At 38.8% G+C, this 10,699-nt stretch overlaps 3 long non-coding RNA genes across 4 annotated transcripts; all 3 read right to left on the reverse strand.

Annotated features, from left to right (window-relative positions):
* Positions 1-991: 991 nt before the first annotated feature.
* Positions 992-2,166, reverse strand: LOC141511494 (uncharacterized). Its single transcript, XR_012475347.1, has 2 exons — positions 1,763-2,166; positions 992-1,352 (listed from the first exon to the last, which is right to left on the reverse strand). It is a non-coding gene; the product is annotated as an uncharacterized LOC141511494 (long non-coding RNA).
* A 1,548-nt stretch (positions 2,167-3,714) lies between these two features.
* LOC141511495 (uncharacterized) lies at positions 3,715-4,868 on the reverse strand. Its single transcript, XR_012475348.1, has 2 exons — positions 4,466-4,868; positions 3,715-4,055 (listed from the first exon to the last, which is right to left on the reverse strand). It is a non-coding gene; the product is annotated as an uncharacterized LOC141511495 (long non-coding RNA).
* A 1,782-nt stretch (positions 4,869-6,650) lies between these two features.
* LOC141511496 (uncharacterized) lies at positions 6,651-8,378 on the reverse strand. 2 transcript variants are annotated; one of them, XR_012475350.1, is made up of 3 exons: positions 7,980-8,320; positions 7,115-7,569; positions 6,651-6,665 (listed from the first exon to the last, which is right to left on the reverse strand). It is a non-coding gene; the product is annotated as an uncharacterized LOC141511496 (long non-coding RNA). The 2 variants fall into 2 exon arrangements; XR_012475349.1 differs by lacking the exon at positions 6,651-6,665 and having other exon boundaries at positions 7,209-7,569; positions 7,980-8,378.
* Between the last annotated feature and the right edge of the window lie 2,321 nt (positions 8,379-10,699).

The raw sequence follows: 10,699 nt of genomic DNA on the forward strand, positions 1-10,699 counted from the left end.
ATGATCATTGGCAATCATTTAATCTCTTAATTATCTAGGCAATTCTCCAAAGTAAGTTCTACAAACAAGTCTCATATCAGAACTTGACATACTGATGAAATTGCAAGAACGGAATGATTTTTAAAAAAAGACAACATAGAAGCAATGTGTCATAGTAGAAAATTAGCATTGTCTCAGGTTGGAGGATCTGGGTTCAAATTCCTCCTCTGTGGATCTCCTTGAGGTCCCATTTTTTTTATATGTAAAAGTTGAAGTTGAGGTCATTTTCAGGATCTAAGTTCATGATAGTATCCATTGTGTACTTTATTTGTATATATTTTGTTAGCAGAATTTTTTTGGACTGGTATATCAAGGCAAGTATATCAGCAGTCAAGTAGTAGTTTAATTAATTTCCGAGTGAGGAATATGGTTTGCAAACTTGAAGTTCTCCTGAGGAGACTTTAACCTGCTGAAATAAAGGCATAAACCACAAGTAGAAAAGGGATGGAGGTGGATTATAACTCTATCATTCCTAGGTCTTGAGAGATTTCCCAGGCAGGATAATACATATGTTCTATAGTCCTGTGGGAATGGTTCTTAAATTGATTGTTACAAGTCTTGATTACTTTGCAGGGGAGTTCTGTGACAGGAACAGGAGGTACAGTCTTTGATTCACTTAATTTACACAAGACCAGCACAAGCCCAGGAATGTAGGAATTGTCAGAGTTGTAAATCTCTAATTCCCAAGCCAGAATCTGCTGGGGAAATGGAGCTCTGAGAAATCTCAACTGGATGTTCATTACATATGTAATTGATCAATATGAAAAACATTCCTTTACAATTTCAAATTCTAAAGATTTTTATTTCTTTAATATATTTTCTACTGCTGTTGTCCTATCCTTTTAGGAACTCACTTACCTGTTCAATTCCCAAATGCTCTCCCTACAGCCAACCTCAGCTAGCATTCTGTTCAAAATTCCCATCACATTTTCAGAAAACACACAAAAGCATATTCCTTTGAAATGAGACTGCTTATGTCCCCCTCCTTTTTTATTATTTTTCAACTCCGATCTTATTTTTTCAATGTCCTTTGCCCTCCAAATCCCTGATGTTTCCTCATAAATTCTGAGTCACCATGGTTATAGGTCGGGGCTTTTGAGAGTCGTGCTCGATATGGGGCTCTATGGACCTCCCTCACCACACTCTTTCTTTAGGTCCTGAGGGACTTCTTGTTCTGGCTCTGGGAGGAGGCTTTCAGTTATGGAAAACTTCTTGCCTGGTTTGGCCTCATTTTTATTATGAAAGTCATTGATGTACTGGATGACACCTTCCGTGTAATTCGTGGGATTGTCTTTGTTTAACTTTTTTATCACCTACAAAGGAAGAGAGAAGTCTAAGTGTTAGAGAAGATAAAGGGGAAGAAGACTTTAAAAGGAATATAAGAGTAGGGTAGAACTAAGAAACAGAAAAGGTGTGGCATTGAAGAGAGTTGAGGCTACTGGGAAGAAATGCTAGGTGAAGGGAGTGGAGGGGGCTTAAGATAAAGGGGAAATTAAGGTAGAGGGAACTGGGACTCAGGGAGAAGGGTAAAGAAAGTGTGAGACTAAAGTAGGAAAAGTAGCCAGCAAAGAGTTTATGGGAGTTACATAGAAATGAAAGCTGTTAGTTAAGGGTGCAGAGTTAGACAGTAGGGAGTTTGGGAGTAAAGGGAAAGAAAGTGGAAAAGGAATGAAGTTTGGGGTTGAAAGAAAGAAAAGAGCTAAGCTAAGCTCTGCCAACTAACCTGGGCCATACAGTAGGATTGTGATCCCAATTTCCTTTTCTGTGATGTTGACTTCTTTATCTGAGCTGGAGATTTCTCATTCGGAGCTGGGGATTTCTTATTTGGAGCTATGGATTTCCCACTGGGAGTAAGTGAGCCTTTCTTTCCCTGAGTTGAGGATTTCCTTCTCTGAGTTGTGGATTTCCTTCTCCGAGTTGTGGATTTCCTTCTTTTTTTGCCTTTGGACTTCTTAGCTCTCTCTTTTCTTTTTCTCTTTGTTTCCTTTACCATTTTGTCTGTGGCCCCCAAGCTGTCTAACCTTTGGGGTCTGTCTCTCCCTATAAATATGTAAGCTCTAGGTTTAACAATGAGGAGCAACACCCTTTGCTTCTGATTGGTCAGCCAGGCCCTCCCTTCCCAACCAATTGTATCTCTAAGAAAACACTGATTCACAAAGCACCAATCACCAGCCCCCCTCCCCCACCACAAAACTAGGTATAGACAAGTATTCAAAAATGTCCACGTGGGTCTTCTAATTTCCCCTTCCATCTTGGTGTTTCTCTCCCCACTGTTAAATTTTTATGCAGTCTTGCTGGGATAATTGGAAGTTAGTATGGAAGAAACTTAGATTAGACAAACACCTAACATCTTTACCAAGATAAGATCCAAATGGTTACAGGACAATAAGAAAATCGGAAGATCAAGGACTAGTTTACTTGTCAGATATATGAAAAGGGGAGCAGTTTATGACTAAGGAAGAGTTGGAGAACATCACCAAAAACCAACTAGATGATTTCGATTACATTAAAAAGCTTTTGCACAGATAAAACCACTGTAATCAAGATCAAAAGAAATGTCGTAAATTGGAAAACAATCTTTACAACTAATGATTTTGACAAAGTACTCATTTCTAAAATATACAGAGAACTGTCATATTTTTTTTTAAAAAAGCCATTCCCCAATTGACAAATGGTCAAAGAATATGCGAAGGCAATTTACAGATGAGGAAATCAAAGCAATCTATACCATATGAAAAATTGCTCTAAATCATTAACGCATCTCTGAGGTACCACCTCAAACCTCTCAGATTGGCCAATATGACCAGAAAGGATAACCATCATTGTTGGAAGGGTTTTGGGAAATCTGGGACACTATTACATTGTTGGTGGAGCTGTGAACTCATCCAGCCTTTCTGGAGAGCTATTTGGAACTATGTCCAAAGGGCAACAAAAATGTGCATACCCTTTGACCCAGCAATACCACTACTGGGTCTATACCCTGAAGAGATGATGAAAAAAAGGGTAAAAACATCACTTGTACAAAAATAGTTATAGCAGCCCTGTTTGTGGTGGCAAAGAATTGGAAATCAAGTAAATGTCCTTCAATTGGGAAATGGCTTAAATGTTCTTCAATTGGGGAATGGCTTAGCAAACTATGGCATATGTATGTCAAGGAACACTATTGTTCTATTAGAAACCAGGAGGGAAAGGATTTCAGGGAAGCCTGGAGGGATTTGCATGAACTGATGCTGAGTGAGATGAGCAGAACCTGAAAAACACTGTACACCCTAATAGCAACATGGGAGTGATGTTCAACCTTGAAGGACTTGCTCATTCCATCAGTAACAAACTGGAACAATTTTGGGCTGTCTGCAAAGCAGAGTGCCATCTGTATCCAGATAAGAAGCTGTGGAGTTTGAACAAAGTACAAGGACTATTCCCTCCAATTTAGAAAAAAACAGATATCTTTTTGTCTTATCTTGTTGCCTCTTAGGCTTCTCTTCTCAAAGGATATGATTTCTCTCTCATCTCACCCAATTTGGATCAAGGTACAACATGGAAACAAAGTAAAGACTGACAGAGTGCTTTACGGGGGGGGGGGGCGCGGGGGGTGGAAGGTAAGATTGGGGGAAAATTGTAAAATTCAAATAATATCTTTAATAAAAATTAATTTAAAACAAGAAATGAGACTGCTTATGTCCCCCTCCTTTTTTATTATTTTTCAACTCCGATCTTATTTTTTCAATGTCCTTTGCCCTTCAAATCCCTGATGTTTCCTCATAAATTCTGAGTCACCATGGTTATAGGTCGGGGCTTTTGAGAGTCGTGCTCGATATGGGGCTCTATGGACCTCCCTCACCACACTCTTTCTTTAGGTCCTGAGGGACTTCTTGTTCTGGCTCTGGGAGGAGGCTTTCAGTTATGGAAAACTTCTTGCCTGGTTTGGCCTCATTTTTATTATGAAAGTCATTGATGTACTGGATGACACCTTCCGTGTAATTCGTGGGATTGTCTTTGTTTAACTTTTTTATCACCTACAAAGGAAGAGAGAAGTCTAAGTGTTAGAGAAGATAAAGGGGAAGAAGACTTTAAAAGGAATATAAGAGTAGGGTAGAACTAAGAAACAGAAAAGGTGTGGCATTGAAGAGAGTTGAGGCTACTGGGAAGAAATGCTAGGTGAAGGGAGTGGAGGGGGCTTAAGATAAAGGGGAAATTAAGATAGAGGGAACTGGGACTCAGGGAGAAGGGTAAAGAAAGTGTGAGACTAAAGTAGGAAAAGTAGCCATCAAAGAGTTTATGGGAGTTACATAGAAATGAAAGCTGTTAGTTAAGGGTGCAGAGTGAGACAGTAGGGAGTTTGGGAGTAAAGGGAAAGAAAGTGGAAAAGGAATGAAGTTTGCAGTTGAAAGAAAGAAAAGAGCTAAACTAAGCTCTGCCAGCTAACCTGGGCCATACAATAGGATTGTGATCCCAATTTCCTTTTCTGTGATGTTGACTTCTTTATCTGAGCTGCGGATTTCTCATTTGGAGCTGGGGATTTCTCATTCGGAGCTGGGGATTTCTCATTTGGAACTATGGATTTCCCACTGGGAGTAACTGTGCCTTTCTTTCTCTGAGTTGTGGATTTCCTTCTCCGAGTTGTGTATTTCCTTCTTTTTTTGCCTTTGGGCTTCTTAGCTCTCTCTTTTCTTTTTCTCTTTGTTTCCTTTACCATTTTGTCTGTGGCCCCCAAGCTGTCTAACCTTTGGGGTCTGTCTCTCCCTATAAATATGTGGGCTCCAGGTTTAACAATGAGGAGCAACACCCTTTGCTTCTGATTGGTCAGCCCGGCCCTCCCTTCCCAACCAATTGTATCTCTAAGAAAACACTGATTCACAAAGCAGCAATCACCAGCCCCCCCTCCCCCACCAGAAAACTAGGTATAGACAAGTATTCAAAAATGTCCACTTGGGTCTTCTAATTTCCCCTTCCATCATAGTGTTTCTCTCCCCACTGTTAAATTTTTATGCAGTCTTGCTGGGATAATTGGAAGTTAGTATGGAAGAAACTTAGATTAGACAAACACCTAACATCCTTACCAAGATAAGATCCAAATGGTTACAGGACAATAAGAAAATCGGAAGATCAAGGACTAGTTTACCTGTCAGATCTATGGAAAGGGGAGCAGTTTATGACTAAGGAAGAGTTGGAGAACATCACCAAAAACCAACTTGATGATTTCGATTACATTAAAAAGCTTTTGCACAGATAAAAGCACTGTAATCAAGATCAAAAGAAATGTAGTAAATTGGGAAACAAGCTTTACAACTAATGACTCTGATAAAGGACTCATCTCTAAAATATACAGAGAACTGAGTCATATTTTTTTTAAAAAAGCTGTTCCCCAATTGACAAATGTCAAAGGATATGCAAAGACAATTTACAGATGAGATCAAAGCAATCCATAGCCATATGAAAAATTGCTCTAAATCATTAACTATTAGAGAAATGCAAATTAAAGCATCTCTGAGGTACCACCTCACACCTTGCAGATTGGCCAATATGACCAGAAAGGATAATGATCATTGTTGGAAGGGCTTTGGGAAATCTGGGACACTATTACATTGTTGGTGGATCTGTGAACTCATCCAACCTTTCTGGAGAACTGTTTGGAGCTATGCCCAAAGGGCAACAAAAATGTGCATATCCTTTGACCCAGCAATACCACTACTGGGTCTATACCCTGAAGAGATGATGAAAAAGGGTAAAAACATCACTTGTACAAAAATAGCTGTAGCAGCCCTGTTTGTGGTGGCAAAGAAATGTAAATCAAGTAAATGTCCTTCAACTGGGGAATGGCTTAGCAAACTGTGGTATATGTATGTCATGGAACACTATTGTTCTATTAGAAACCAGGAGGGAAGGGATTTCAGGGAAGCCTGGAGGGATTTGCATGAACTGATGCTGAGTGAGATGAGCAGAATCAGAAAAACACTGTACACCCTAATAGCAACATGGGAGTGATGTTCAACCTTAAAGGACTTGCTCATTCCATCAGTAACAAACGGTAACAATTTTGGGCGGTCTGCAAAGGAGAGTGCCATCTGCATCCAGATAAGGAGCTGTGGAGATTGAACAAAGTTCAAGGACTATTCCCTTTAATTTAGGAAAAAAACAGATTATCTTTTGTCTGATCTTGTTACCTCTTAGACTTCTCTTAAGGATATGATTTCTCTCTCATCACACCCAATTTGGATCAAGGTACAACATGGAAACAAAGTAAAGACTAACAGGAGTGCTTTCCGTGGGCGGGGGGGGGGGGGGGAGGAAGTAAGATTGGGGGAAAATTGTAAAACTCAAATAATATCTTTAATAAAAATTCCTCCTTTGTGGATCTCCGTGAGGTCCCATTTTTTCATATGTAAAAGTTGAAGTCGAGGTCATTTTCAGGATCTAGGTTCATGATAGTATCCATTGTGTACTTTATTTGTATACATTTTGTTAGCAGAATTTTTTTTTTTTGTACTGGTATCCCAGGAATGATCAGAGGGGAAGCAGAGCTGGTCAGAGGCAAGTATATCAGCAGTCAAGTAGTAGTTTAATTAATTTCCGAGTGAGGAATATGGTTTGCAAACCTGAAGTTCTCCTGAGGAGACTTTAACCTGCTGAAATAAAGGCATAAACCACAAGTAGAAAAGGGATGGAGGTGGATTATAACTCTATCATTCCTAGGTCTTGAGAGATTTCCCAGGCAGGATAATACATATGTTCTAGAGTCCTGTGGGAATGGTTCTTAAGTTGATTGTTACAAGTCTTGATTACTTTGCAGGGGAGTTCTGTGACAGGAACAGGAGGTACAGTCTTTGATTCACTTAATTTACACAAGACCAGCACAAGCCCAGGAATGTAGGAATTGTCAGAGTTGTAAATCTCTAATTCCCAAGCCAGAATCTGCTGGGGAAATGGAGCTCTGAGAAATCTCAACTGGATGTTCATTACATATGTAATTGATCAATATGAAAAACATTCCTTTACAATTTCAAATTCTAAAGATTTTTATTTCTTTAATATATTTTCTACTGCTGTTGTCCTATCCTTTTAGGAACTCACTTACCTGTTCAATTCCCAAATGCTCTCCCTACAGCCAACCTCAGCTAGCATTCTGTTCAAAATTCCCATCACATTTTCAGAAAACACACAAAAGCATATTCCTTTGAAATGAGACTGCTTATGTCCCCCTCCTTTTTTATTATTTTTCAACTCCGATCTTATTTTTTCAATGTCCTTTGCCCTCCAAATCCCTGATGTTTCCTCATAAATTCTGAGTCACCATGGTTATAGGTCGGGGCTTTTGAGAGTCGTGCTCGATATGGGGCTCTATGGACCTCCCTCACCACACTCTTTCTTTAGGTCCTGAGGGACTTCTTGTTCTGGCTCTGGGAGGAGGCTTTCAGTTATGGAAAACTTCTTGCCTGGTTTGGCCTCATTTTTATTATGAAAGTCATGGATGTACTGGATGACACCTCCCATGTAATTCGTGGAATTGTCTTTGTTTAACTTCTTTAGCACCTACAAAGGAAGAGAGAAGTCTAAGTGGTAGAAAAGATAAAGGGGAAGAAGACTTTAAAAGGAATATAAGAGTAGGGTAGAACTAAGAAACAGAAAAGGTGTGGCATTGAAGAGAGTTGAGGCTACTGGGAAGAAATGCTAGGTGAAGGGAGTGGAGGTGGCTTAAGATAAAGGGGAAATTAAGATAGAGGGAAGTGGGACTCAGGGAGAAGGGTAAAGAAAGTGTGAGACTAAAGTAGGAAAAGTAGCCAGCAAAGAGTTTATAGGAGTTACATAGAAATGAAAGCTGTTAGTTAAGGGTGCAGAGTGAGACAGTAGGGAGTTTGGGAGTAAAGGGAAAGAAAATGGAAAAGGAATGAAGTTTGGGGTTGAAAGAAAGAAAAGAGCTAAGCTAAGCTCTGCCAACTAACCTGGGCCATACAGTAGGATTGTGATCCCAATTTCCTTTTCTGTGATGTTGACTTCTTTATCTGAGCTGCGGATTTTTCATTTGGAGCTATGGATTTCCCACTCGGAGTAGCTGTGCCTTTCTTTCTCTCAATTGTGGGTTTCCTTTTCTGAGTTGAGGATTTCCTTCTCTGAGTTGTGGATTTCCTTCTCTGAGTTGTGGATTTCCTTCTTTTTTTGCCTTTGTACTTCTTAGCTCTCTCTTTTCTTTTTCTCTTTGTTTCCTTTACCATTTTGTCTGTGGCCCCCAAGCTGTCTAACCTTTGGGGTCTGTCTCTCCCTATAAATATGTAAGCTCTAGGTTTAACAATGAGGAGCAACACCCTTTGCTTCTGATTGGTCAGCCAGGCCCTCCCTTCCCAACCAATGGTATCTCTAAGAAAACACTGATTCACAAAGCACCAATCACCAGCCCCCCTCCCCCACCACAAAACTAGGTATAGACAAGTATTCAAAAATGTCCACGTGGGTCTTGAAATTCTCCTTCCATCTTGGTGTTTCTCTCCCCACTGTTAAATTTTTATGCAGTCTCTCTGGGATAATTGGAAGTTAGTATGGAAGAAACTTAGATTAGACAAACACCTAACATCCTTACCAAGATAAGATTCAAATGGTTACAGGACTTAGACATAAAAAAAACGATACTATAAGCAAATCCGAAGATCAAGGACTAGTTACTTGTCAGATCTATGGAAAGGGGAACAGTTTATGACTAAAGAAGAGTTGGAGAACATCACCAAAAACCAACTAGATGATTTCGATTACATTAAAAAGCTTTTGCACAGATAAAACCACTGTAATCAAGATCAAAAGAAATGTAGTAAATTGGGAAACAATCTTTACAAATGATTCTGACAAAGGACTCATTTCTAAAATATACAGAGAACTGAGTCATATTTTTTTTAAAAAAAAGCCATTCCCGAATTGACAAATGGTCAAAGGATATGCAAAGGCAATTTACAGATGAGGAGATCAAAGCAATCCATAGCCATATGAAAAATTGACTCTAAATCATTTACTATTAGAGAAATGCAAATTAAAGCATCTCTGAGGTACCACCTCACACCTCTCAGATTGGCCAATATGACCAGAAAGGATAATGATCATTGTTGGAAGGGTTTTGGGAAATCTGGGATAGTATTACACTTGGTGGAGCTGTGAACTCATCCAACCTTTTTGGAGAACTGTTTGGAACTATGCCCAAAGGGCAACAAAAATGTGCATACCCTTTGACCCAGCAATACCACTACTGGGTCTATACCCTGAAGAGATGATGAAAAAGGGTAAAAACATCACTTGTACAAAAATAGTTATAGCAGCCCTGTTTGTGGTGGAAAAGAATTGGAAATCAAGTAAATGTCCTTCAATTGGGGAATGGCTTAGCAAACTGTGGTATATGTATGTCATGGAACACTATTGTTCTATTAGAAACCAGGAGGGAAGGGATTTCAGGGAAGCCTGGAGGGATTTGCATGAACTGGTGCTGAGTGAGATGAGCAGAACCAGAAAAATTCTGTACACCCTAATAGCAACATGGGAGTGATGTTCAACCTTGAAGGACTTGCTCATTGCATCAGTAGCAAACGGGAACAATTTGGGCCTGTCTGCAAAGGAGAGTGCCATCTGCATCCAGATAAGGAGCTGTGGAGATTGAACAAAGTTCAAGGACTATTCCCTTTAATTTAGGAAAAAGACCAGATATCTTATTGTCTGATCTTGTTACCTCTTAGACTTCTTTTCCTCTTCCTCAAGGATATGATTTCTCTCTCATCACACCCAATTTGGACCAATGTACAATGTGGAAACAAAGTAAAGACTGACAGATTGCTTTCTGTGTGTGTGTGGGGGGGAATTGTAAAACTTAATATCTTTAATAAAAAAACAATTTAAAAAATTTTATGCAGTCTTAATCTTAAATTCTTTGGTGTGTTTCCTTGTTTTAACATCAGTAGAAAACAGATTCTTGACTTTCCATAATATAAGAATGAGTAAACATACACCAATATTTTATATATATATATGTATATTACTATATATGTTTATATTACTTTCAGGGATTGTTGTAATGTTCAAATAAAATTTGTATAAAAGTACTTTGTAAAGCTTAAAATATTACTTAAATAACTTTTATTATTAATCTATAGTAACTAGAACTGCAGTCTGGAGATGACTTTATTCCTTGAAACTTAAACTGCTCTTCTTTTAAGTTCAAGCAATAGAGATGATATGAATGAAAAGTCCAAGACATCTAGATTCTGGTCAATTAATAATTTCTTAATTATATTAGCAAATAATAAATTAAGATCAGTGCTTCTCTTGGTAATCAAAAACTCCACAAGGAGTGCTAGAATGTTCAAATATCTTTGGGAAAGACTGTTCCTGAGTGTGAAAATCAAGTGATTAACAATGATGGATCTCTTTCCCCATAGCCCATCAAATTATTGAATTAATAGTCTGGAATTCAGATTCCCATTACCTTCAGAAATAAGCTACCCAGTTGGGTAGGGGGTTCGTCTCCTCCCCCAAGATTGAGGAAAATGTCTCACTGTTAGCCTGGTCCTTCAAAAGGATTGGGCTTTTGAATGAGAAAATAGAAAAATTTCTACTAATAACTGGTTAGTAATTAGAAAGAGGATATTTTGGTCCCACATTTAAAATTGGTTATTAAGAAAAATAATTATTT

This window comes from Macrotis lagotis, chromosome 2 (assembly GCF_037893015.1).
Source record: "Macrotis lagotis isolate mMagLag1 chromosome 2, bilby.v1.9.chrom.fasta, whole genome shotgun sequence".
In the NCBI taxonomy this organism is placed as follows: domain Eukaryota; kingdom Metazoa; phylum Chordata; class Mammalia; order Peramelemorphia; family Peramelidae; genus Macrotis; species Macrotis lagotis.